The sequence below is a fragment of the Myotis lucifugus genome, unplaced genomic scaffold (assembly GCF_000147115.1).
Source record: "Myotis lucifugus unplaced genomic scaffold, Myoluc2.0 scaffold_462, whole genome shotgun sequence".
NCBI lineage: Eukaryota > Metazoa > Chordata > Mammalia > Chiroptera > Vespertilionidae > Myotis > Myotis lucifugus.
In genome coordinates this window covers 24,569-48,116 of record NW_005871510.1, presented here as the reverse complement: position 1 = coordinate 48,116, position 23,548 = coordinate 24,569, and the positions used below count along the sequence as shown (strand labels likewise).

The window sequence follows — 23,548 nt, the reverse complement described above, 5'->3', positions numbered from 1 at the left end:
TGAGGAGAAAGCATTAAATATTGCTGGCTGGATGATCAGTGCTTAGCACAGTGCCAGACACATAGGACATTGTCATCAATGTTGGTTCCTATTGTTATTACAGTAGTCCACCCTTACCTTCAGTTGCCTGCAGTCAATCATGACCCAAAAATATTAAATGAAAATTTTCATGAATAAACAATAAGTTTTAAATTGCACATCATTCTGAGCAACATGATTAAATCTCATGCCATCCTGTTTCGTCCAGCCTGGGACATGAATCATCCCTTTGTCCAGTGTATCCACACTGTAGTGCTACCCACTATTGATCCCTTAGTAGCTGACTTGGTTATCAGATCCACTGACATGGTATCACAGTGCTTTTGTTCAAATAACACTTATTTTACCTAATAATGGACCCAAAGTGCAAGAGTAGTGGTGCTGGCAATTTGGATATGCCAAAGAGAAGTTGTAATGTGTTTCCTTTAAGTGAAAGTATGTGCATATAGGAGAAAAACAACACATATAGGGTTTGACACTATTTGCAGTTTCAGGCATGCCCTGGGGGATCTAGGAACTTATCCCTCGTGGATAATGGGAGATTACTATGTTCAATATTATGGCCTCCTCCCGGGGAATGTCAAGGTGGGGGGGAAAGGAGACATATGTAATACTCTTTGTAATACTTTAAGCAATAAAACAAAATAAAAAAAAAGAGATCAACCAAAGGACTTGTATGCATGCATATGAGCATAACCAATGGACACAGACAGTAGCGGGGTGAGGGCATGTGCTGAGGGGTGGGAGTGACCAGGGAGAGGTCAATGGTGAGGGAGGAGGGAAAGAAGGCTCATATAATACTTTAAACAATAAAGTATTTAAATTAAAAAAGACAAAAAAATATAGCCTCCTCTATGGCCAAACCTGACCCAGTCTAGATCATTCTCTTTCATATTGTTCTATGATGTCCTTGTATTTCCTGGGTAGAAACCCACATACCCCTTCTCTGGCCTCTGTGATCCCTTAGCAGAGTCTCTAAAAGTTCATTCACCCCCAACACCATTAGTTTACAACAGGGGTTTTCCATCTTAGCATTACTTGGGGACAAGTAATTTTTTGTTATGGGGAACTGTCTTGTATGAAGTTCAGCAGCATCCTTCGCCTCAACCCACTTAATGCCAGTTGCATTCTCCTCTATCCCTACTCATGAAAACCAAAAATTACTCCACATCTGGTCAAATGTCCCCCAGAGAGGTTAGACTCACCCCCCAGTTGAGAACCTCAAAAAAAGAGACAGGATAACTGTAATCTGCAGAGACTTTACTCAGCAATTCCTCTTCCGATGTTTATTCTAAAATTGTAGTAAACTCAGACCCAGCAAAACCCCCGGGAATAGCTCACTTATTTCTATGGTCTTCATATAGGAACAAAACCCCAATCTAATCCTCACAATTTTCTTCCAACTTATAACAAATCAATTTTCAAATCACTCAGTCTCCCCGCTGGTAAAATAGCTTTTACAGCAGACTCATATCAAGGGCTATTTAAGAATCTGATCTCGCTCTGTCCATTCATATATCCTATCCTGAAAGGAGCTGATGCCAAATGAGTGCTGACTGTGTGGGAGGCATGGAGTGTTTCACACGCTTAACATGGAGGTGGATGGTGGTCATCCTATATAATAAAGAGTTAATATGCTAATTAGACCAGTCAGTGGAACGACCTTCCAGAATGACCAATGGGCGGGGCTGAGAGGCAGCCGGGACAGCGAGGGCCAACCCCCTTGCATGAATTTCGTGCATCAGGCCTTTAGTGTTTGCATAATAATGTGAATACTCTCAATGGCATCAACAGTAGATTTAAAAGTGATTAAGATGGTAAATTTTTATTATCACAATAAAAAAGAAACACTGCCTGTATGTATTATTTATCTGTATTTTTTTGGATGAGAAGTCAGAGGTTCAGAGAAGTGCAGTGACTTTTCCAGCATCACCCAGCAAGGAAGTAACAGAGCCAAGATTTGAACAAGAGGGGGATCTGATTCCAAAGTCCCCGTTTTCCCTTTGCATTCAACACACTCCCCTTAAACGCTGTAAGATATATGTCAGGATTTGTTACACACACACACACACACACACACACACACACACACACACACACTGTGTACATTCAGTCCTGCATGCCCCCAAACTCACCTTTCATTCCAGGGTGCTCAGGTGGTCTCACTGCTATTGATCTGTCTTTTTTAAAAGGCACGCCTCTGGGTGTTTGTAATCTCTCCACCAGCAGTTCCCCTGTGGCTAGAGATTCTGGCTGCGATCCCCTGGTGTCCTGAGTTTTTAATAAACTATTTCCCTCCAAGACATCTTTTTGGGGAAAAATATTTCCAGCCATCTAACCTCTTCCCTGTCAGTCAGGCAGGCAGAGCTGGTCAGAGCTAGCCATGACTCACTTTAATCTGGGCTGGATCCTCTCACTGTGTCTCTTAAATCAAGACTTCTCATGTGGGTTGACGAGGAGCCCCTTCAGCAAGTTTCCAAGTTGTGGTTTCACCACTTCCTTTCCCCATTAGCCTGAGTGATGTCAAAATTTGGGTCTAGGGGTCCCTCTGGTGATGCTAAGCGACCAGGGGAAAGGCACCAGCATTACTCACCTTCTTATAGACAATAAAATTTTACATCTCTCTATTATGAGCAGGCATGATCTGGACCCTTGATCACCTAGTTAAACAAATAGCAATTTGCTGGACACTGTCATTGACTATTTAATGCTCACATCCGATTAACCCCACTCAGAAATCCACAGCGGAGCTTGCTCAATAAACTGTGCGGAATGAAGACATCCTGCAAGGAGACAATTTTTTTTTGTTGTAACTAATGTTATTGACAAAGGGACTGAGAGAGGGTATGTGACTAATCTAAAGTCATACACCCACTAAGAGGGCAGGCTATAATTCAAAGACCCATCTGATTCCAAATCCTGAGCATTCTTAACTCTGAATGCTGCATGTTTCTTGAAGTTAATGATCAGCTCTTCTGCCCAGGAGTTCAGAACTGAGAACACCTCTGGGGGGTAGAAGTGAGGGGAGGATGGCCTGTCCTCAGAAGGTGAGCTGGGGAAGACCCCAAACCATTCCAGATATGTTGTTTTTGTCAGGTGCCAATGCTCAACTGCTTCCAACAGCTTTTATGGAAAGTCAGCATGAGTTGACCTTCAACATATCAACATAGATCACTTCCTGCTGTCTAGAGGCCTGACTTTCTTGGGTTTATAGCAATGAAGACAGGTATGGAAAGAATAAGCATTCAGCATAACAAGACATCCATTTGTGGGTTGGCAAATATCAAAGAAGTAGACAAAAGTCCATCTTTCTATCTACCTGTATACACCCAGTCCATCATTTCTATGGAAAACAGCATCAGCAATCCTTCCACTAAGATCTAATGTCTAAATCATGCCTGGACTCCCAAGATTCCCACAAGCTAGATTTCAAGTTCTCACCCTCCCACTCACCAGAGTCTGTGTGCAGAATGAGGGACCTTTCTCAACACCCTATGAGCATGTCAACCACCCTCATTCCCAGATAGACTCTAATCAAACCTCCCTGGATTCTATCCTTATGGACTTAGCCAGTGCTGCCTTTGTCTATGCAGAGATAGATGTCATTATCTGGAGACAGAGGCTCCAGGGAGAGCTGTTGCATCAGAACCCCTCTGGGTCTTATTTCTGCTAGAGAGAAAATTAGTTATAGTGGAAGCCTAAAGCCCTTGGTAGTTGTGTTGTCCCTGGAAGACTGTGGAAAAACATGTACTCATTCTCAACCACAGGAATAATGGGAAGCTTTGATGTGGATAACTTAATGTGACAGATGTCCAAGTCTTTCCGTTTAGATATAATCAAGAGGAAGAGAGGTGGGAATCCATGACAGCAAATGCATCCTATGCCTCACCCCTCCCCACCAATTCTGAAGTCCAGGAGACTTATTCTGAGTTAAATAATGAGACAGTGATGGTGGTGGGAGAGCAGGGGCAGCTTCCCTGGGTCAGGACATTTCTTCTTTTGTAAAAAAAAATATTTTTTTATTGATTTCAGAGAGGAAGGGAGAGGGAGAGAGAGAAACATCAGTGATGAGAGAGAATCATTGATCAACTGTCTCCTGCATGTCCCCTCCTGGGATTGAGCCCACAACCCAGGCATGTGCCCTTGACTGGAATTGAACCTGGGACCTTTCAGTCAGCAGGCCAACGCTCTATCCAATGAGCCAAACCGGCTAGGGCAGGTCATTTTTTCTTTAAACTCCATTCTTGAGGGGCCTCCAAGACTCAGGAGATGATGCAATGGTTTAGAGATAAATTATTCTAGTGCCTGTGAGTTCATTGTGTGTTCATGGCCAGGGCAGAGACCAGAGAGCCAGGCTACCCTGAACAGTAGTAGCCCACTGCAGAAAGTCACAGGCAAGGCTAAGGTAGAGTGAGTTAACAATAGTGATGTTCAGGTTAAAGCTGAGTATGATAGGTGGAATAAGGTGGAACCAGGGTGGAAGCAATAATAAAAGTGACATATGTTAAGGACCTGACCTATAATAGGTAACTATCAGCAAATTCCTTATACCATGCCACCGCTCTCTAGTTCCAAGCCCATGGCAGAAATTAGTAATCAATCTCATTGCTTTCTACTTCTGAGCTTGGATAGAGCTTCTCAAATCAGCACACCATACAGCTAGACCTTATCTATTGGTTTTGACATTTGTCATGAAATCTACTTGGCAAGAAGACTCTAGACCAGTACTCAGCAGTGGTGACAGTCTACATGGAAAGCAGGAGCTTGCAGCAGAAAGTTACACAACACACTGCTTCCTTTATTGATAAAATCTTGTTATGGAATAAATGTCAGTTGAACTAAAACTTAGTGATGTTGTTAATTTAGTCTATCCCAAGGTTCTTTTTTCCTCAAGGGCCAATAACAGTTCATGCACCACATTTTGAGTAACACTGCCATGGACGATGAGCGCCCTGATGGCAAGGAACCTGCTATATTCATTTTTGTGTAACTGGTAGCCAAGGCACATGGACAAAGCAATGTTTATTGCACAGGAAAAGCTGCAGCAGGCAGAAATTTGGAAAGAAAAATTAAGATATGGAGAAGTGGGCCGTGGTGATTCTCACACCTGGCATGTTGACTTGCTTCAAAGATGGATGGATGAACGGATGAACAAGCCATGATTAAAGTTATTTGTAACTGAGTCATGTTGTCCTAAAGAACAGGGTAAGAAAAAAAAAAGAACAGGGTAAGAGAAAAAGATGACAAAGAAATTGTTAGTACTCTAGATACGTGCCTCAATTATTAATTCTTTGCATACACCTTCATATTTTTGCCATTTTCATATACTACCCACACTAACATTTTCTTAATTCAGGTACCTACTGCTTAATATCAGTTATTCCTAAAAAGCAGATGCACACAAAACTGTCCACTTTGACTCTATAGTCCATTATTTTAAATGGGAAAGATTGTATTATAACTCTTCACCAATTTCCTGAAATATAGCTAAAACTAATTAAAGATGTATGTGTCAGTAATAAAATATCATGTTAGGATATAAAATACTTAAAACATTGCTTCCTGTTGACTGCCAAATGAACATAGTTGTTAACAATCGTTTGGTAAGAAGTCATATTTCTACTCCATTGCTTACATTTCCAAGATTTTCTTTTTACTCCCTCAACTTTTGGAGGACTGACTCATTGTAGAAAATAACCTTTGCTTTTGGTAAAATGTAGAAGGTCCCGAGGAAACAAGTTCAGGACGAGCCCACAATAGGAAGGAATGACTGACATTGAGTGTGGTGTTATGATGACCTATCTTAGCACCAGCAATATCTGAGACATACACTTTCCTTTTTTTTTCACTTGGGGCACTTTTTCTATACATTGTTTTATTTGAAATCATGTATTTAGCTCAAGATATAAACTTTTCCTGTGTAATCATGAGCCGGAAAATATTATATTGAGAGATACTCACATTTTGAAAAGTTTAGACATTATCACCAAAACAAAAACAAAAACAAAACAAAACAAAAAACTTCATTCTACTGAGAAAAATTTAACCAGGGAGATAGTCTGTGGAATATATCCATATCTTCCTTCCCTTCCCTTCCTTCCTTCCTTCCTTCCTTCCTTCCTTCCTTCCTTCCTTCCTTCCTTCCTTCCTTCCTTCCTTCCTTCCTTCCTTATTGAGGTAGCATTGGTTAACAGCATTATATGTCATAATGTTACCATTATATATAATTCGATATAATTTAGCAATTTTTCTTCTGAGTATCTATCTGAAGAGTATAAAAAACAAATTAAAAAAGATACATATACCCCTATGTTCATTGCAGTACTAATTACAATAGTCAAGATATGTAAACAACCTATGTGTCCATTGATGGATGAATTAATAAAGAAGATGTGGTACATATATGCAATGGAATACTAGTCAGTCATAGAAAAGATTAAATATTGCCATTTGCAACATCAATCCTGAGAGTATTAGGACATAAGTGAAATAAGTCAGACAGAAAAGGACCAAAATCATATAATTTTACCTGTTTTTCTTTAATCACTCACCTTTAGTTTTCTTAGAATTGACTTAATTTCCTCTTATCTGCTGTCGTTCCATCATCTTTTACCTGGGGAAGAGATAAAACTAAAATGATGGAAATGGCTAATAAATAAGTAAATAAATAAATATTCAAGTCTTTTCTCATGTTTTTTTCTGGAAAATTTAAAGGAACATTCATGTACCTTTAACCAATTATTCTTGTGTCACATTGTTTTATCTCTTTATACACACATAAGCACACAAACACACTTTCACTTAATATCAAATTTACAAACTTATGTAATATATAAAATTCACATAACATAAATTAAATCATGTTAAAGTGTATGATTCAGTGGCATTTAGTACATTTGCTATATGAAGTCATCTCCTCTATCTAGTTCTAAAACATTTTCATCACCTCAAAGAAGACTCCGTGTTCATTAGGCAGTCATTTCCCATCACCCTCTCCAAGCTCCTGGCAACAACCAATCTACTGTCTGTCTCCACAGATTTACCCATACTAGATATTTCATATAAATAGAATTGTCCAATATATAACCTATTATATCTGAATTTTTTTTTACTTAGCCTAATGTTTTAGAGGGTCATTCATGTTATAGCATTGTTATTGGTTGAATTATATCCCCTAAAAATTCATATGTTTAAATCCTAACCTCCCGGACCTCAGAACACGACTCTACTTAGACAGTTTTTAAAAGAGGTTTTAAATTAAAATAAGGACATTAGGGGGAGCTCTAACCCAACATGACTTGTGTCCTTACTCAAAGAAGGGAGATTAGGGTAATGTCAGCAAGATGGCAGAATAGGAAGCTCCAGACTTCCTTCCCCTCATGGACACATCAATTCACCAACAATACATGAATCCATTTCCTTTGTGAGAAATCCAGAGATCACTTGAGAGGCTCCTGCACCCAATTGAGTATGACACCAGCTGCATTGAAGCCGGTAGGAAAATTCATGGCACCATCTTGCCACAGGAGATGACTGAATTGTACCGCCAACATTCTAACATTTTGAGGGTCTGTCTGAGGGACTGGGTTTTGACATGCCGGAGAATGGGCACTAATGGGCAGGTGCCACAAGTTGGGATGCACTGAGAACAAAGGGGATGGATTGGACCAGCACACACTCTCTGCCCATTGGCCTTTCCCCACTTTAGCACAGAGCAAATGAAGAACAAATGGTGCAGCTGCTACAGAATACAGTAAGGAGTTTCCTCAAAAAATTAAAAATGGGCCCTGGCCAAGTGTGGCTCAGTTGGTTGAAGCATTGTCCCAGACAGTGAAAGGTTGTGGGTTTGATTCCCAGTTAGGGCACCTGCGTTGTGGGTTCTATCCCTAGTTAGGGAGAGTGCAAGAGGCAGCTAATCGGTGTTTTGCCCTCACACCTCTCTCTCCCTTCCCTTCGCTCTAAGCATATCTTTGGGTGAGTATTAGAAAATTTTTTTTAAAAAATAAAAATGGAACTACCTTATGACCCAGAGATTCCACTTCTGGGAACATATCTAAAGAAACCCAAAACACTAATTCAAAAAATATGTGCACCCCTATGTTCATTGCAGCATTATTTACAATAGCCAAGATTTGGAAGCAGCCAAAGTGTCCATTAGTAGATAAGTGGATAAAAAAGCTGTTGGTACATTTTCACAATGGAATACTATGTGGCTATAAAAAAAGAAGGAAATCAATAAGATTTACCACAGCATGAATGACCTGGAAATTATTATGCAAAGTGAAATAGGCCAGTCAGAGAAAGACAAATACCACATGAATTCACTTATATGTGGAATCTAATGAACAAAATAATTTAGCAAAATAGAAACAGAAGCATAGATACATAGAACAGACTGACAGCTGTCAGATGAGAGGGGTTTTGAGGAGCTGGGTGAAAAAAGGTGAAGAGATTAAGCAAAAATATATACATATGACATATAAACATGGACAAAAGTATGGTGATAGCAAGACTAAAAGGTGGGTGGGGGGAGGTGGAGGTGGGCAAAGGAGGATAAATGGATGCAAAGAGAATTTGCTTTGGGCGGTGAGCACACGATGCACTGTGCAGATGATGTTTTATTGGTTGTACACTTAAACATGTCTTTTTTTTAAACCAATATCACCCCAAAATTCAACAAGAAAAGTTTATAAATACTGTACTTCAGGAAATTATTCAGAACTGAACACAAGAGAAAGTACATGTAACAGGTGTAACACAGGAGTGGCATGATTTCATTTGTGTTTTGAAAGGATCGCTCTGACTTCTGTGTATAGACGCATTGGAAGGTGACAACAGTAGGAAGGGGTAGTCAGTCAGAAGGGTATTGCAGTGGTTCAGACGTGAAGATGGCAGCCTGGCTCAGAAGGGGGTGATGGAGACTGAGTCATCTGGGCACATGAGGGACATACTGAGAAGAAAAGAACAATAGGGCTGTATAATTGATAGGTTTTAGTGGGAAAGGTAACTGTGGAGTGACATTAAGGTTTTAAACTTGTGCCACGGAATGGATGTAGTGCCAGTCAGAGAGAGAAAAACACATGGAAAAGGATGGGATTAGGGTAAAGATGGTGAGTCGTAAATTGGAAGGCTGAGTTTAAGGTGCCTTGGTAATATCAAAGATGTCAAGTAACTGGAAATACTCCTCTAGTTCTCAGAGCTAGAGAAACGTATGTGGCCATCTTTTGCATCTATATGGTGACTGAATCTAAGGAATGAATTCTATCGCCTAGGAAGAAAGAATTTAATGAGAATTTAAATTGTTCTGGACTCAATCCATTGGTTAAAGCTATAACAGAAACAAAGAGAGAAAAGCTAATGGTGGAGATATAATGGAGAAAGACATGGAGGAGGGGCATTTAAGTAGATTCTAGATAGGATAAGAATGGATTGTTTCATTAGAGAGAGTGATAAATAGTATAAAAAGTTTCTGGAAGGATTTTAGGGGCACAGAGATCATTGTAAACCTAAGAGATATTTGCTTTGATGGAATGATGGGGGAAAGAAGCCAAAATCTATGAATTGAGGGAATGAATTTAAGACAAGGAAAGAACGACAAAGAAAAGTCAACTCTTCACTGGTAGCTAGAAGGAAATGGTAGGCCAAGGGGTACATGTTTGTAAGATGGAAAAAAATCAAACATGTTGCTACAACATTGGGAAGAATGCTTTTGAGAAAGTGAGGGAAGAATGAAGGGGATAAGGGTGGGAGAAAGACAAAGAGGGAGGAGAGAGAATGTGTGAACAATAGTGTAAGAATAATTGATAAGGCAACAATGTCAGGATTCAAAGTGAAGGTGAAATTTGTCTTCAGAGAGAAGAGGAAATAATGTGAATGATATGGCAATGTGGAGAAGGTGCCTGCTAATGTATGCGGGGCTGAGAGGGTGCAGTTCACAGAGTCATCGCAATGACTCAGATTTTCTCTGTGGAATATATGGTACAAATATTTGCTGAGAAAGGGGGAGGGGATAGAAGATTCAACTGTGAAACCAGTGCTTGTGGAAGATGAGTAAACAGGTGAAAGATATACAGGACTTCCTGGGAGTATACTAGACTTCTTTTTAAAACATTTATTTTAAAATATGTTTTTATTATTTGAGAGAGAGTAAGGAAGATAGAGGGATAGAGAACTAAAAATATTTTTATTGGCTGCCTCCTGCATGACCCCTAATGAGGATCAAACCCGCAACTCAGGAGTGTGCCCTGACCAGGAATTGAATCAGGGACCTCTTGGTTCATGGGTCAATGCTCAACCACTGAGCCACAGTAGGCGGCATAGTAGGCTCCTTTAAATGGGAAAGAAGATGCAAGGGGTTTAATGGAAGATGGAAGAGCTGAGAAACTGTAAATAAAAGAACTTTTATGTTTAAAATATTTTTTTTTAAAAGAACTTGGCAAATCTAAACCACTGGTGGTTCTTAGTAATCATTGCCATGAATTATCCCATGCAATGATGCCTTCTCCTTCCTGGTTTTACAGTGGATGGAGGGTGCTGAAAATATCAGGAAAGCTCTTTAAGTCTAAAATGCTAGCTAACACTTATTTCCATTTAATTCTTAAAGATGTACATCATTTCCCCCATTTTTGCATTTTTGTTGTGTGGTGTTGAGTGACTACAAGATAGAGATGGATGGGGAGAAACCAAGATGGCGGCATAGGTAAACACCAGAAATTGCTGCTTCACACAACCACTTCAAAAATACAACTAAAAGACAAAACGGACATCATCCAGAACCACAGGAAGGCTGGCTGATTGGAAATTCTACAACTAGAAGGAAAGAGAAAAGCTCACTGAGACTCAGAGGAGGTGTGGAAGTAAAGTGCAGAGGTACGGAGGCGCACGTGGAAAGGGCTGGCAACTGAGGACAAAGTTGTCTTTTTTAATCAGGAGGGAGTCTCAAGCTCCCAACTGCTCTGAACTCTAGTTCTGGGTGAGTCTCTGGGGACCCAGACTCATACTGGGAGGAACTGGACTGTCTGGCATGGGCGGAACTCCAGGATGGCTTTCTTTCAGAAGTGCTTGCAGCGATTACTGGGACACTGAGGCTTCGGGGCCTCTTAGGGTAGGACTGAGGGAGCAGCTATAGCTGCTTGCTCCACCCTGTTGATCCCCTGAGACCCGCCCTACCCATAGCTATGTGCAGAGGCTTTTGCATATGAAAGGCCTGGCCCTTTGCAATCTGATAATTACCTAACAAACTGCAGCTGGGTCAGAGAGACCCAGAACTTCCAAAAGAAGGCCGAAGGCCCCACAGCAGCTTGCATTGCTTCACAGCTGGGCCTCATCTGAGCACCTCTAAACCCCAAACAAAGAAGAGGAATCTGCAGATCTCTCCATAGCTCCTGCTGGATAGCCTCAGGCAGAGGCTAAATTAGCACCTACTTAGAGATCCAAGAGCCAGTGTACCCAGTGGTCAGAGTGGGACCATCCAGATTACAACTCCTCAGATCCATAAGGGACACACTCAGGGGGAAGACTCAGTGAGCACCAAAGCCCCACTGAAGCAAGTCTTGCCCCATAAGGGTGTCTCCAGCACAGAAGTTCTCACACTGCAGACACAACTGATTCTCACAGCCAATTGGCCTGGAGGTCAATCCCTCCCAGTGATACCAAGTACAATCAAGGCTTAACTACAACAAGACTGTGCACAAAGCCCACAAGGGGGTGCACCAAGAGTGTCTACCTCAGGTAATTGGGGAGGCTGAGCAACTGGGCCCTATAGGACACCTAGTACAGAAAGCCACTCTATCAACACAGGGAAGCATAAAAAATGCAGAGACAAAGAAACAAGTCACAAATGACAGAAATGGAGGAAAGAAAACTACTGGATATAGAGTTCAAAGCCACACTTTTAAGGTTTTTCAAGAATTTTCTAGAAACCGCCGATAAATTTAGTGAGACCCTCAAGAAATCTAGTGAGACCCTCGAGGATATGAAAAAAGACCAACTAGAAATTAAACATACACTGACTGAAATAAAGAATATTATACAGACTCCCAACAGCAGACCAGAGGATCGCAAGAATCAAGTCAAAGATTTGAAATACGAAGAAGTAAAAAAACACCCAACCGGAAAAGCAAAATGAAAAAAGAACCCGAAAATACGAAGATAGTGTAAGGGGCATCTGGGACAGCTTCAAGTGTACCAACATCCGAATTATAGGGGTGCCAGAAGAAGAGAGAGAGCAAGATATTGAAAACCTATTTGAAGAAATAATGACAGAAAACTTCCCCTACCTGGTGAAAGAAATAGACTTACAAGTCCAGGAAGCGCAGAGAACCCCAAACAAAAGAAATCCAAAGAGGACCACACCAAGACACATCATAATTAAAATGCCAAGAGCAAAAGACAAAGAGAGAATCTTAAAAGCAGCAAGAGAAAAGCAGTTAGTTACCTACGAGGGAGTACCCATACGACTGTCAGCTGATTTCTCAACAGAAACTATGCAGGCCAGAAGGGAGTGGAAAGAAATATTTAAAGTAATGAATAGTAAGAACCTACAACCAAGATTACTTTACCCAGCAAAGCTATCATTCAGAATTGAAGGTCAGATAAAGAGCTTCACAGAGAAGGAAAAGCTAAAGGAGTTCATCACCACCAAACCAGTATTATATGAAATGCTGAAAGGTATCCTTTAAGAAGAGGAAGAAGAAGAAAAAGGTAAAGATACAAATTATGAACAACAAATACACATCTATCAACAAGTGAATCTAAAAATCAAGTGAATAAATAATCTGATGAACAGAATAAACTGGTGAATATAATAGAATCAGGGGCATAGAAAGGGAGTGGACTGACTATTCTCGGGGGGGAAAGGGGTGTGGGGGTGTGTGAAGAGACTGGACAAAAATCATACACCTATGGATGAGGATATTGGGGACGGGGGTAAGGGCAGAGGGTGGGGTGGGAACCGGGTGGAAGAGAGCTATGGGGGAAAAAAGAGGAACAACTGTAATAATCTGAACAATAAAGATTTAATTAAAAAAAAGATAGAGGTGGATTAAGGGTAAGATAATGTGGGTCTGAGTCCAACAGGCATCCCTGCTTCAGATCATTGATTCTTGCTTATTTAGCTAACCATGCATGGCACACAACAGGTGTTCAATAAGAGTACTGATATGTAAAAGTCAAGATGAACACAGTCCTAAGGAGTAAGAGCAAAATATATATTTTCTAAGTGAGACGATTGCTAATGGTTAAAGAATCAAAGAGTAAATTCAGTGGGTGCCATCCTAGGGCATCACCTGCTATATACCCAGGTTATCCAGTGTGTTGGCATGAGGTACTGTATCAGTTAGTGAAGTGCTCTGGGAGCAATGCATGGCCTTACCACACTGTGTTTAGGGGCATCTGACTGGATTCCGCTGGAGAGGGTGTATTGCTCAGACTCTGCTTTGGTTTTCCTGACACCCTTCCACCATTTCCTGTATTGCTCCTGGACCTGCAGAGACAAAGCATGCTCTGAGTCAGCTCACTGAGAGGGGTGAGAATGGAAAGAGTCCTGGGTGGGAGGTGGACAGTGGTACCTGCTGGCTGAGGAGACAGTACACCAGGAAGATGAAGACGCCCTGCAGGCTGTTGATGATGGTGAAGAGATAGGCCATGGCCTGAGCAGCTGGACCCACCTGCAGGATTCCCAGACACCACGTGCAGCCCAAGATGAAGAGTTGAGCTATCGCTTTAAATGTCAGCATCCTTGGTAGAAGGAGAAGAGAGGCCCATATGCACCCAAAGCAACAGAATCAAGGCCATTCTCATCTCCACCCAGTGAATGCTCCTGCCTTTCCCTGTGGGTGATGAGTTCACAGAAAGAGTTGTGTTCAGCTTTGACCTTTACTGTCAATGATTCTCCACAATAGAAATGCCACTTGGGTCCAGGGTGGCATTTGGATTGAACTGAGTAGGGTTGTGACACTTCATAATGTAGGTCCAAAAAAAAAATTCTATAATGCTCCATGGTGATGCCTTATCTTATCTAACCAACATTACCGCGTGTGTTCTGTGCATCAGGCTGTGTGCTGGGGCCTGGGCATTAAAAGTTACAGAGGCAAGATTTCTATTTTCATAAAGGTCACAGGCTATTCCAATGACTAATACAGCGGAATAATGACATGCAAAATGTAGAAAGGATACTGGAGAGGGGTGAGAAGGAGCCTGACTGAGAGTGGGTATGGAAGTGCAGACTGGGTTGTGGGAGGAGTCACAGATCTTTCTAAGTGAACACAGTTTCTTTGTACTTTTGCTGTAGGACTGCTGACAAAAGGCCAAAGAGTGTTTATCAACCAATGTCAATTCTTCCTGTTGCTGAGGGAGTTACAAGATGGGATTAGAGACAGAACACTGTGGCCGGGAAGTCAGCAGCCCACCACTGACTCCAAGCTGGCTGCCATTGGAGGTCAGCTGCATCTCTTTACTCTTGGTTCCCTCAGAAGACCCAGAGAAGGGACGTCAGGGCTGCTGAGGCACATGGATTTGCTCTTGGGGCCACACATGTCTGTGGGGTTGTCACCCTCTTCTCCATTTTACCTTGTATTCTTGAGGGTGGACACATCACTGTTGAGTGAAGAGAGTTTGCTTTTCAAAATCCAGAGGGTCATCAGAAAGAGAGCTAGATTGACCTTCAGGAAAACACACAAGGTTTAGTGAATAAAATTTTAGTTTGGCCGAAACCGGTTTGGCTCAGTGGATAGAGCGTCGGCCTGCGGACTGAAAGGTCCCAGGTTCGATTCCGGTCAAGGGCATGTACCTGGGTTGCGGGCACATCCCCAGTAGGAGGTGTGCAGAAGGCAGCTGATCGATGTTTCTCTCTCATCGATGTTTCTAACTCTATCTCTCTCCCTTCCTCTCTGTGAAAAATCAATAAAATATATTTAAAAAAAAATTTTAGTTTGTTATCTCTAGTCTAGCCCGTCCAACAGAAATTCCACAATTAAGTAGTTTTCATATTTAGTAACAGTGTTAGAGGTTTTAGTTTTGGGAGGAGTCTTAGAAAACCAAAGCAAACCCAAGACAACACAGGGACATTCTTGCTCATGTCATCCTCCCGCCTCCTTATAAGTCTAATGACCCTCCGCTGAGCGTTAAGGATGCTCTGATGTCTTCACTCACAAAGAGGATGGCGCAGACTGGTCCAAGGAAGCCCCATATAAATCCCTTTTCTGGGTGGAGCCAGCAGCTAAGAAAGAGAGAGAATTAAAAATGCATTGGTCCTTAGAAATGTAGAACAATTATGCAAATTCATTCATTAATTCATTCATCAACAAACATAGAGTGTCTCTTTTGTGATATGCTCTGTGGTTGGCTCTGAAGATACTGTTGTGAAGAAAGTACGAATGGTCTTCAATCCCACACATCTCACAGATACACGAGATACACTGCAACAATAAAATAAAAATGGGAAGCTAACGCTCTATCCACTGAGCCAAAGCAGCTAGGACTGAATTTTTTAAATTATGACTTTTTTCAGAGGTAGCTCACATACCTTAACATTCACCCATTTAAACTGTACTGTTCAGTGACCTTAAAATATTCATAGAGTTGCCCTAGCTTGTTTGGCTCAGTGGATAGAGCATCTGCCTGCGGACTGAAAGGGCACATGCCGGGGTTGCAGTCTTGATCCTCAGTAGGGGTGTGCAAGAGGCAACCAATCAATGATTCTCATCATTGATGTTTCTGTCTCTCTCTACCTCTCCCTTCCTCTCTGAAATCAATAAAAATATATTTAAAAAAAAAATACATAGTGTTGTGCGATCATCACCACAATCTAACTTTAGGACATTTCCAACTCCTCTAAAAGAAACTCATTCATACTAGCAGTCACTCCTCATTCCTGCTTCCATGAACCCCACCGCCCACCGTAGTCCCACGGCATCATTAATTCTACTTTCTGTCTCTATGGATTTGCCTATTTTGGACATAAATGGAATCATACAATATGTGGTATTTTATGACTGGATTCTGTCACCTAACATGTTTTCAATCAAGGTTCATCCATGTTGCAGCATTTTTAAAAAATATATTTGTATTGATTTCAGAGAGGAAGGGAGAGGGAGAGATAGATAGAAACATCAATGATGAGAGAGAATCATTGATTGGCTGCCTCCTGCACACCCCCTACTGGGGATCGAGCCCGCAACACAGGTATGTGCCCTTGACCGGAATCGAACCTGGGACCTTTCAGTTCATAGGCTGACGCTCTATCCACTGAGCCAAACCAGCTAGGGCTGCAGCATGTTTTTATGGCTGAATAATCTTTTTAAAAGTTCTTCTTCTTATTTTTGTTGTTATTACTCACCCGAGGATATTTTCCCATTGATTTTTTTAGGGATAGCGGAAGAGAGAGGGAAAGAGAGAGAGAAACATAGATATGAGAGAAACACATCGAATGGTTGCCTCCTGCATGCGCTCCAGACCAGTGCCTGGGAGGAGCCTGCAACCACAGGTTATGATACTTGCTACAACATGATGAAGCTTGAACACATTAAACCTTGTATAAAAAGCTGAAAATAAAAGAGTGCAAGCTCTGGAGAGTGACTCCCTTGATTTGAATCCCAGCTCTGCTACTTATTAGCTGTGCCCCTTTGGGCATTTATTTAAACTCTTTGTGCCTTGATTGACTTATGTGTAAAATGGGTCAAATCACAGTGTCTAGTTCACAGTATTGGTGTGAAGATGAATTGCGTTACTAAGATAAAAATGGTTAGAAAAATGCCTGGCACAGCCTGGCTGGTATGGCTCAGTGGATTGAACATCATCCTATGCACTGAGAGGTTGCTGGTTTGATTCCTAGTCAGGACACATGCTCAGGTTGTGGGCTCCATCCCCAGTATGGGGCACACAGGAGGAAGCCCATCCATGTTTCTATCTCTCTATTTTCCCTTCCTTTGTCTCTAAAAATCAATAGAAACATATTTTTTAAAAAAGAGATACAAAAGTCCAGCCACCATGGCTCAGTGGTTGAGCATCGACCTATAAACCAGAAGGTCACAGTTTGATTCCCAGTCAGGAGGTCACAGTTCAATTCTCAGTTTGTGGGCTCAATTCCCAGTGTGGGGCGTGCCTCAGGAGGCAGCCAATCAATGATTAATGTTTCTCTCTCATCATTGATGTTTCTCTCTCTCCCTCTCCCTTTCTCTCTGAAATAAATATTTTAAAAAGTGTCTGGCAAAGAGTAAGCACCATGTAGATCTCAACTATGTTGCAATCTATAGTTCAGATTATTTAAATCAGTTCTATTTTTCCAAACATAAATTAGGAACAACCTGTACTATTTGAGGTAGGTGAAATTCTTTATAATGATGTCCTAAGCACCTTTTTTCATGACACCTTTGTTATTTTAAGGAGAGTTTCAGAGACATTTTTCTTAATTATTATAAACTAGAGGCCCAGTGGATGACATTTGTGCACTGAGGGGGGTCACTCAGCCCGACCTGTGCCATCTCAAAGTCCAGGACCCCTCGGGGGATGTCTGAATGCCAGTTTAGGCCTGCTCCCCTAAACTGGCTATCAGACATCCCCCGAGGCATCCTTAGCGCTGCCATGGAAGCAGGAGAGGTCAGTGGAAGCGCATTGACCACCAGGGTGCAGCTTCTGCGTTGAACTTCTGCCCCCTGGTGGTGAGTGCGCATCATAGTGACCGGTTGCCCCACTGTTTGGTTGATTTGCATATTAGCCTTTTATTATATAGGCATCAGAAAGATGCCCTAACCATCATCACTTATTGTCTCTATTCATATGATCTGTCATAATCAGAATGCTATGTTGGTTCCACAAAGCCATGCTCATGGGGAAGAAGAAAAAGAAATGGGAATTTGCCCTTACCGAGCAGGTGTTCCATAAAGGTGAGGCCTGGATGCTGCAGAAATGGCCACAATCACAGCTGGGACTCCGTAGCCCACAGGGAGCATCAACTTCTTCATGAACCTGCTCACACTGGAGTAGTTGACCACCGTCAGGTTGCGTGTGGTGAGGAAGAGGTGCAGGCCCTCCAGCAGCATCCAGGTGAAGGAGGCCAGGTAGAGATAGTGTAAGGCACCCGCGATGATGGCGCACAGCACCTGGGGGAGGAGTGAGAGTCACCAGGTGGGATTGTCAGGGTGGAGCATGGCCCCAGGACCTCTCCTATACCTTGATATTTGGAAGAACTCTGCTGTATATGAAGGAATTGTCAAAAGAAGGTGTGATTTCTAGTTGGGTCAGTCAGTGTAAAATTGGCCTCTTACCCCTCTAACCTTCCCCAAACCCTAAGTCATTTTATTAAGGTGTCCAATGCAAGTGTACTCCTCATTCCACGGTCAGGGCATGCTTCCTTTGGGACAGTGTCGGTACCTTAGGCTCAGTTCTGTCGATGGCCGTGAGGAAGAGCAGGTGAGCCAGGAAGAGGCAGAGCGAGAGCTGCAGGTGGAGTGAGGTGCTGGTGTTCTGGATGGCTTTGCACAGCAGGAAGGTGAGGGCCGCCAGGAGGAGGCACAGCAGAGAGAGGCTCAGCCCCACGTAGGTGATCACAGCCAGGGCGGGATCATCATCCTGGGACCCAGGAAAGAGGAGAGAGCAGTCACACTTTCCTAATCTGGGTTAATCACTCTTCTACCATTTCATTTTGGGGAGGGTTCAACAAAATTCGGAGTGGAGGAGCCAGGTAAATTTGTGATGTTTATGGACACTGTTAGAATTCTAGGGGGTTCTGAACTGATTCATTCAGATCCTTTAAACATTGAGGGATAAGAGAGTCCTCTTTCAGGACCAAGCCCTGGAAATCATTGGGTGATTTTCCTTCATGACTAAGCTTATAGGTTATCATGTGACAGTCACAGAGACACACGGTTCCCTGTTGAGCACCATCCTCCATCCCCATGAAGTGATACTGTGCGACAGAGTCTGCATCCAGACACTCGATGTCCAGGGATCAACTCCCCACCTTGGACTTACTCACCTCATCCCTGCAACACCTGTTCCTTACAGATTTAGATCCTTGGTTAAAGAAAGATAAGAACTGATGATGGTGGTAGCTTAAAATTAATATTTCCAGCCGAATTATTTATTATTTATTTTTAAAAATGTATTTGTATTGATTTCAGAGAGGAAGAGAGAGAGATAGAATCATCAATGATGAGGGAGAATCATTGATCGCTGCCTCCTGCACAAGCCCTACCAGGGATTGAGCCCATAATCTGGGCTTGTGCCCTTCATCAGAATCAAACCCGGGACCCTTCAGTCCGCATGCTGATGCTCTATCCTCTGAGCCAAACTGGCTAGGGCTTCTGACTATTTTTTAAAGATCAACATTTTTCCTGCCTGATTTTTCAAATCATCTTAAATCCATAAGGAGAACTTAAAAAATATTAATTTTAGTGTAAGTATGTGTGAGAGAAAAAGAGGGAAGGACAGAGAGAAAAACAGAAATGTGAATATGATAAAGGAAATGGAGGACAGCAATCCTCAGATGAGATGCTTGTGTATGACCCTGACGGGACAACCCAGGAGCACCATGTTTATTTATTGACTCACATAAATTGCAGAATAATAAATTATGTTTTTTTAGGTGCAACATGCATGGGAGTTTATTACATAGCAATAGACACTGAACAAAGTCCCTTCTCAAGGCTCTCACCTGCACATCATAGTGGGCCATGAGGACGGCAAAGCTGCTGAGGTGGGTGCATTGGCAGGTGGTGCTGGTGTCTCCGGTGCCCACCATCCAGCAGCCTTTGGTGGACCAATGACCACTTCCATTCTGGCCAGGCTCCCAGAAGACACAGAACACCTTCTGCCTTGGCCCCGGGGTCACTGTCTGTAGGAACAGAGCAAGGTGTGAGCTGGTGCTTCTCTTGCTCAGAAATGCTGACCCAAATCCTGCTTGTGATGGGCTTTCCTGGGGAGATGATGCACCCATGGGAGAGCCCCTGAACCCCAAGACTGTGTCCAGGACTCAGGCCTCCTCCACACCCACAGCCCCGTTTCACCAGCACTCACATGCTTGAAGACAAAGGTGACTGGGGAGCTGAGGTTCTGAGTGTCCGTATTGCTCACAAAGGCGGATATGACATCTGAGAGCAGGACGGAGGAGACTTCCTGCAGCAGGCCCTTGTGTGTCTCATTCAGAACTGACTGCTCCTCAGTTTCCAGGACCAGGGGAGCCCCAACCAGCAACTTGCCCATCCCTGGAGAGGAGACAAGGCCCACCACAGCAGGGCCTACAAGACAAGGACAAGGTTGACATCTTGGGTTGTCCCAAAGGCCCCCTTCCTTCTGGGATGCATTCTCTCCTTTGACCCACCACAGCCCATACTTTATATTTAATTTTCTGTTTGTCACATCCATGGGTGTCTTGTTCCACTTGAAGCCTCATTGACCTTCTGTCCACCTCAGTCATTACCTGAGCCACCTGAGTCCTGCACCATATCCCAGTTCACCAGCATCTTTGCCTGATTAATGCTCAGGGTGACATTCTTGTCTCCTTGCTTCTTCACCTCCAGGGACAGTTCTATGAGTTGTGGGAGTTACATAAGGGAGTTAGACTAGTAACTTTGCCAGCAGTTGTAGCTATAATACCATTTTAATGTATAGATATCTTTTATATATATTATGTTACACTATATATTAAATATTATCAGTAATATTATTATAGGTATACCAAATAATGCAATATATATGTTATAATAAGACATATATTTTATATACATAAGAATTATATATATATACCAATCTGAATTTTCAAAGGATTATCAGAGAAACGACAAATTATATAACCTGATGAAATAAACAAATTTCCACAGACCCATGAACTATAAAAGTAACTGAAGATCTAGAGTGTGAACAGACCTGTCACAAGTAAGGAGATCAAATCTCTAATCAAAACTTTCTAAATGAAAAGTTCAGACCTTAATTCAACTAACCATTTAAGGAAGAGTTAACACAAATTCTTGTACACTCCTAAAAAATAGAATGAAAGGGAACACTGAATAATTTTATGAGGCCACAATTACTCTAAAAACCAAACTAGAAAACGACATCAAAAGATAACAAAAAAATAAACCATTAACTCTTATGAACATAGGTGCAAATATCTTCAACAAAATATTAGGAATAAAGTTATCCAAGAAGGCTCAAGACTTGTCCACTGAAAACTATAAAATATTGCTAAAAAAATTTAAAAACCCTAAATAAATGGAAAGGTATTCTGTGATTATGAATTGGAAGACTTAATATTTTAACCATGGCAAGATCCCCAAAAGTGTTCTAAAGATTCAATGCAATACTAACAATATTCCAAAAGCATATTTTTGTTTGCAAAAATGGAAAAGCTCATCCTAAAATTCATATGGTATTGCAAGAAGCCCCAATACCCAAACAAAATGAAAAACAAAGTTGGAGAACTCACACTTCCTGATTTCAAAATGTATTATTAGTATACAGTAACCAGAGCAGTATGATACTCCATATGAGTAGATATGTGTACCCTCAAATAAAATTGAGATTCCAGAAATGAACCCATTTATTTATGGTTAACCGATTTTCAACAGACCCTTCTATGAGGGAAAGAATAATTTCTCCCGTAAATAGTGCTGGGACATCTGGCTCTGCACAAGCGAAAAAAGGAAGATGGACTCACACCTCACACAATACACAAAAATCGGGTCAAAATGGGTCAAAGACCTACATTTAAGAGCTAAAAATAGAGCAGTCAGGCACAGCCCCTGTAGTTCAGTGATTGAGCATCGACCCAGGAACCAAGAGGCACCCTCCTCCCCCTTTTGTTTGATTCCGGGACAGGGCACATGCCTGGGTTGCAGGTTCTATCTCCTGTGGCATGTGTGCAGGAGGTAGCCAATCAATGATGTTTCTCTCTCATTGATGTTTCTATCTCTCTATCCCTCTCCCTTCCTTTTGCTCTAAAAAAATCAATAAAAATTTTAAAAACAAAAACAGCAACAAAATGTTAAAAACATTACCCCCCTCCTTCCAGCCCATACATCCACCCCCCAGGTTTCACTACCCTATTGCCCTTGTCCATGGGCTATGCATATAAGTATATAGGTTCTTTGGTTTATCTCATCATTGATGTTTCTATCTCTCTCTCTCTCTCTCCCTCTCTCTGAAATCAACAAAAACATATTAAGAAGAAAAGAAATAGATGTGATGGCTGTACAACTCTGAATGTATTAAATGCCACTGAATTGTACACTTTGATTAAAATGGTAGATTTTATGTTATGTGAAATTCACCTCAATAAAACAAATCACTTTAATATCAGATAATATTAAATTGCATTCCTCCAAATTTAATATTTTGTTTCTTCTGATGCCATTTCTATTTTATCTAAATTTATTTATTACTATAGGCCCAGTGCACAAAATTCGTGAACTGTGTGGGAGGGTGTCCCTCAGTTCAGCCTGCACCATCTCCAATCTGGGACCCCTCGGGGGATGTCCGACTTCCGGTTTAGGCCCGATCCCTAAACCGATAGTCGAAAATTTCTCTCACAATCTGGATTGCTGGCTCCTAACCACTCACCTGCCTGCCAGCCTGATCACCCCATAACTGCTCCTCTGTGGTCTTGATTGACACCTCACTGCTCCCCTGCCAGCCTGATCGCCCCCAACTGCCGTCCGCTGCTGGCCCGATGGCCCCCAACTGCCCTCCCCTGCCGGCCCAATCTCCTCCAACTGCCCTCCCCTGCCAGCCTGGTCATCTCCAACTGCCATCCTCTGCCAGCCTGTTCTCCCCCAATTGCCCTCCCCTGTTGGCCATCTTGTGACAACATGGGGGCAGCCATCTTGTGACAAAGTGAGGGTCAATTTGCATTTTACCACTTTATTATATAGGACTAGAGGCCTGGTGCACAAAATTCGTGCACTGGAGAGGGTGTCCCTCAACCCATCCTGCAACCTCTCCAATCTGGGACATCCCTCTCACAATCTGGGACTGCTGGCTCCTAACCACTTGCCTGCCTTCCAGCCTGATCACCCCCTAATCGCTCCCCTGCCAGCCTGATTGACATCTAACTGATCTCCTGCTGGCCTGCTGGCCCCCAACTGCCCTCCCCTGCTGGTCCAATGGCCCCCAACTGCCCTCCCCTGCTGGTCCAATGGCCCCCAACTGCCCTCCCCTGCGAGCCCGATTGCCTCCAACTGGCCTTCCCTGCCAGCACTATCACCCCTAACTGCCCTCCCTTGCCACCCTGGTCACCGCTAACTGCCCTCCCCTGCTGGCCTGGTTGCCTCTAACTGCCCCTCCCCTGGCGGGCAGTCATCTTGTGGCAGCCATCTTGTGACAAAATGGGGCACGGCCATCTTGGGAACACATTGGGGGCGGGCCATCTTTTTGCAAGGGCGTGGCAGTTAAATTTTCATATTTACGGCCTTATTATTATAGGATAGTTATTTTCATTCTGCCTGATAATTTATAATTACCAATTGAAAAGTGTAGTATTGATAATTTTATTTCCATTTTCTTTTTGATCCTTTTA

General features: G+C 42.4%; 1 pseudogene; it reads right to left on the bottom strand.

Moving 5' to 3' along the window:
- Window positions 1-9,361: 9,361 nt before the first annotated feature.
- LOC102430164 overlaps window positions 9,362-23,548 on the bottom strand; it is a 17,914-nt pseudogene continuing 3,727 nt past the window's right edge.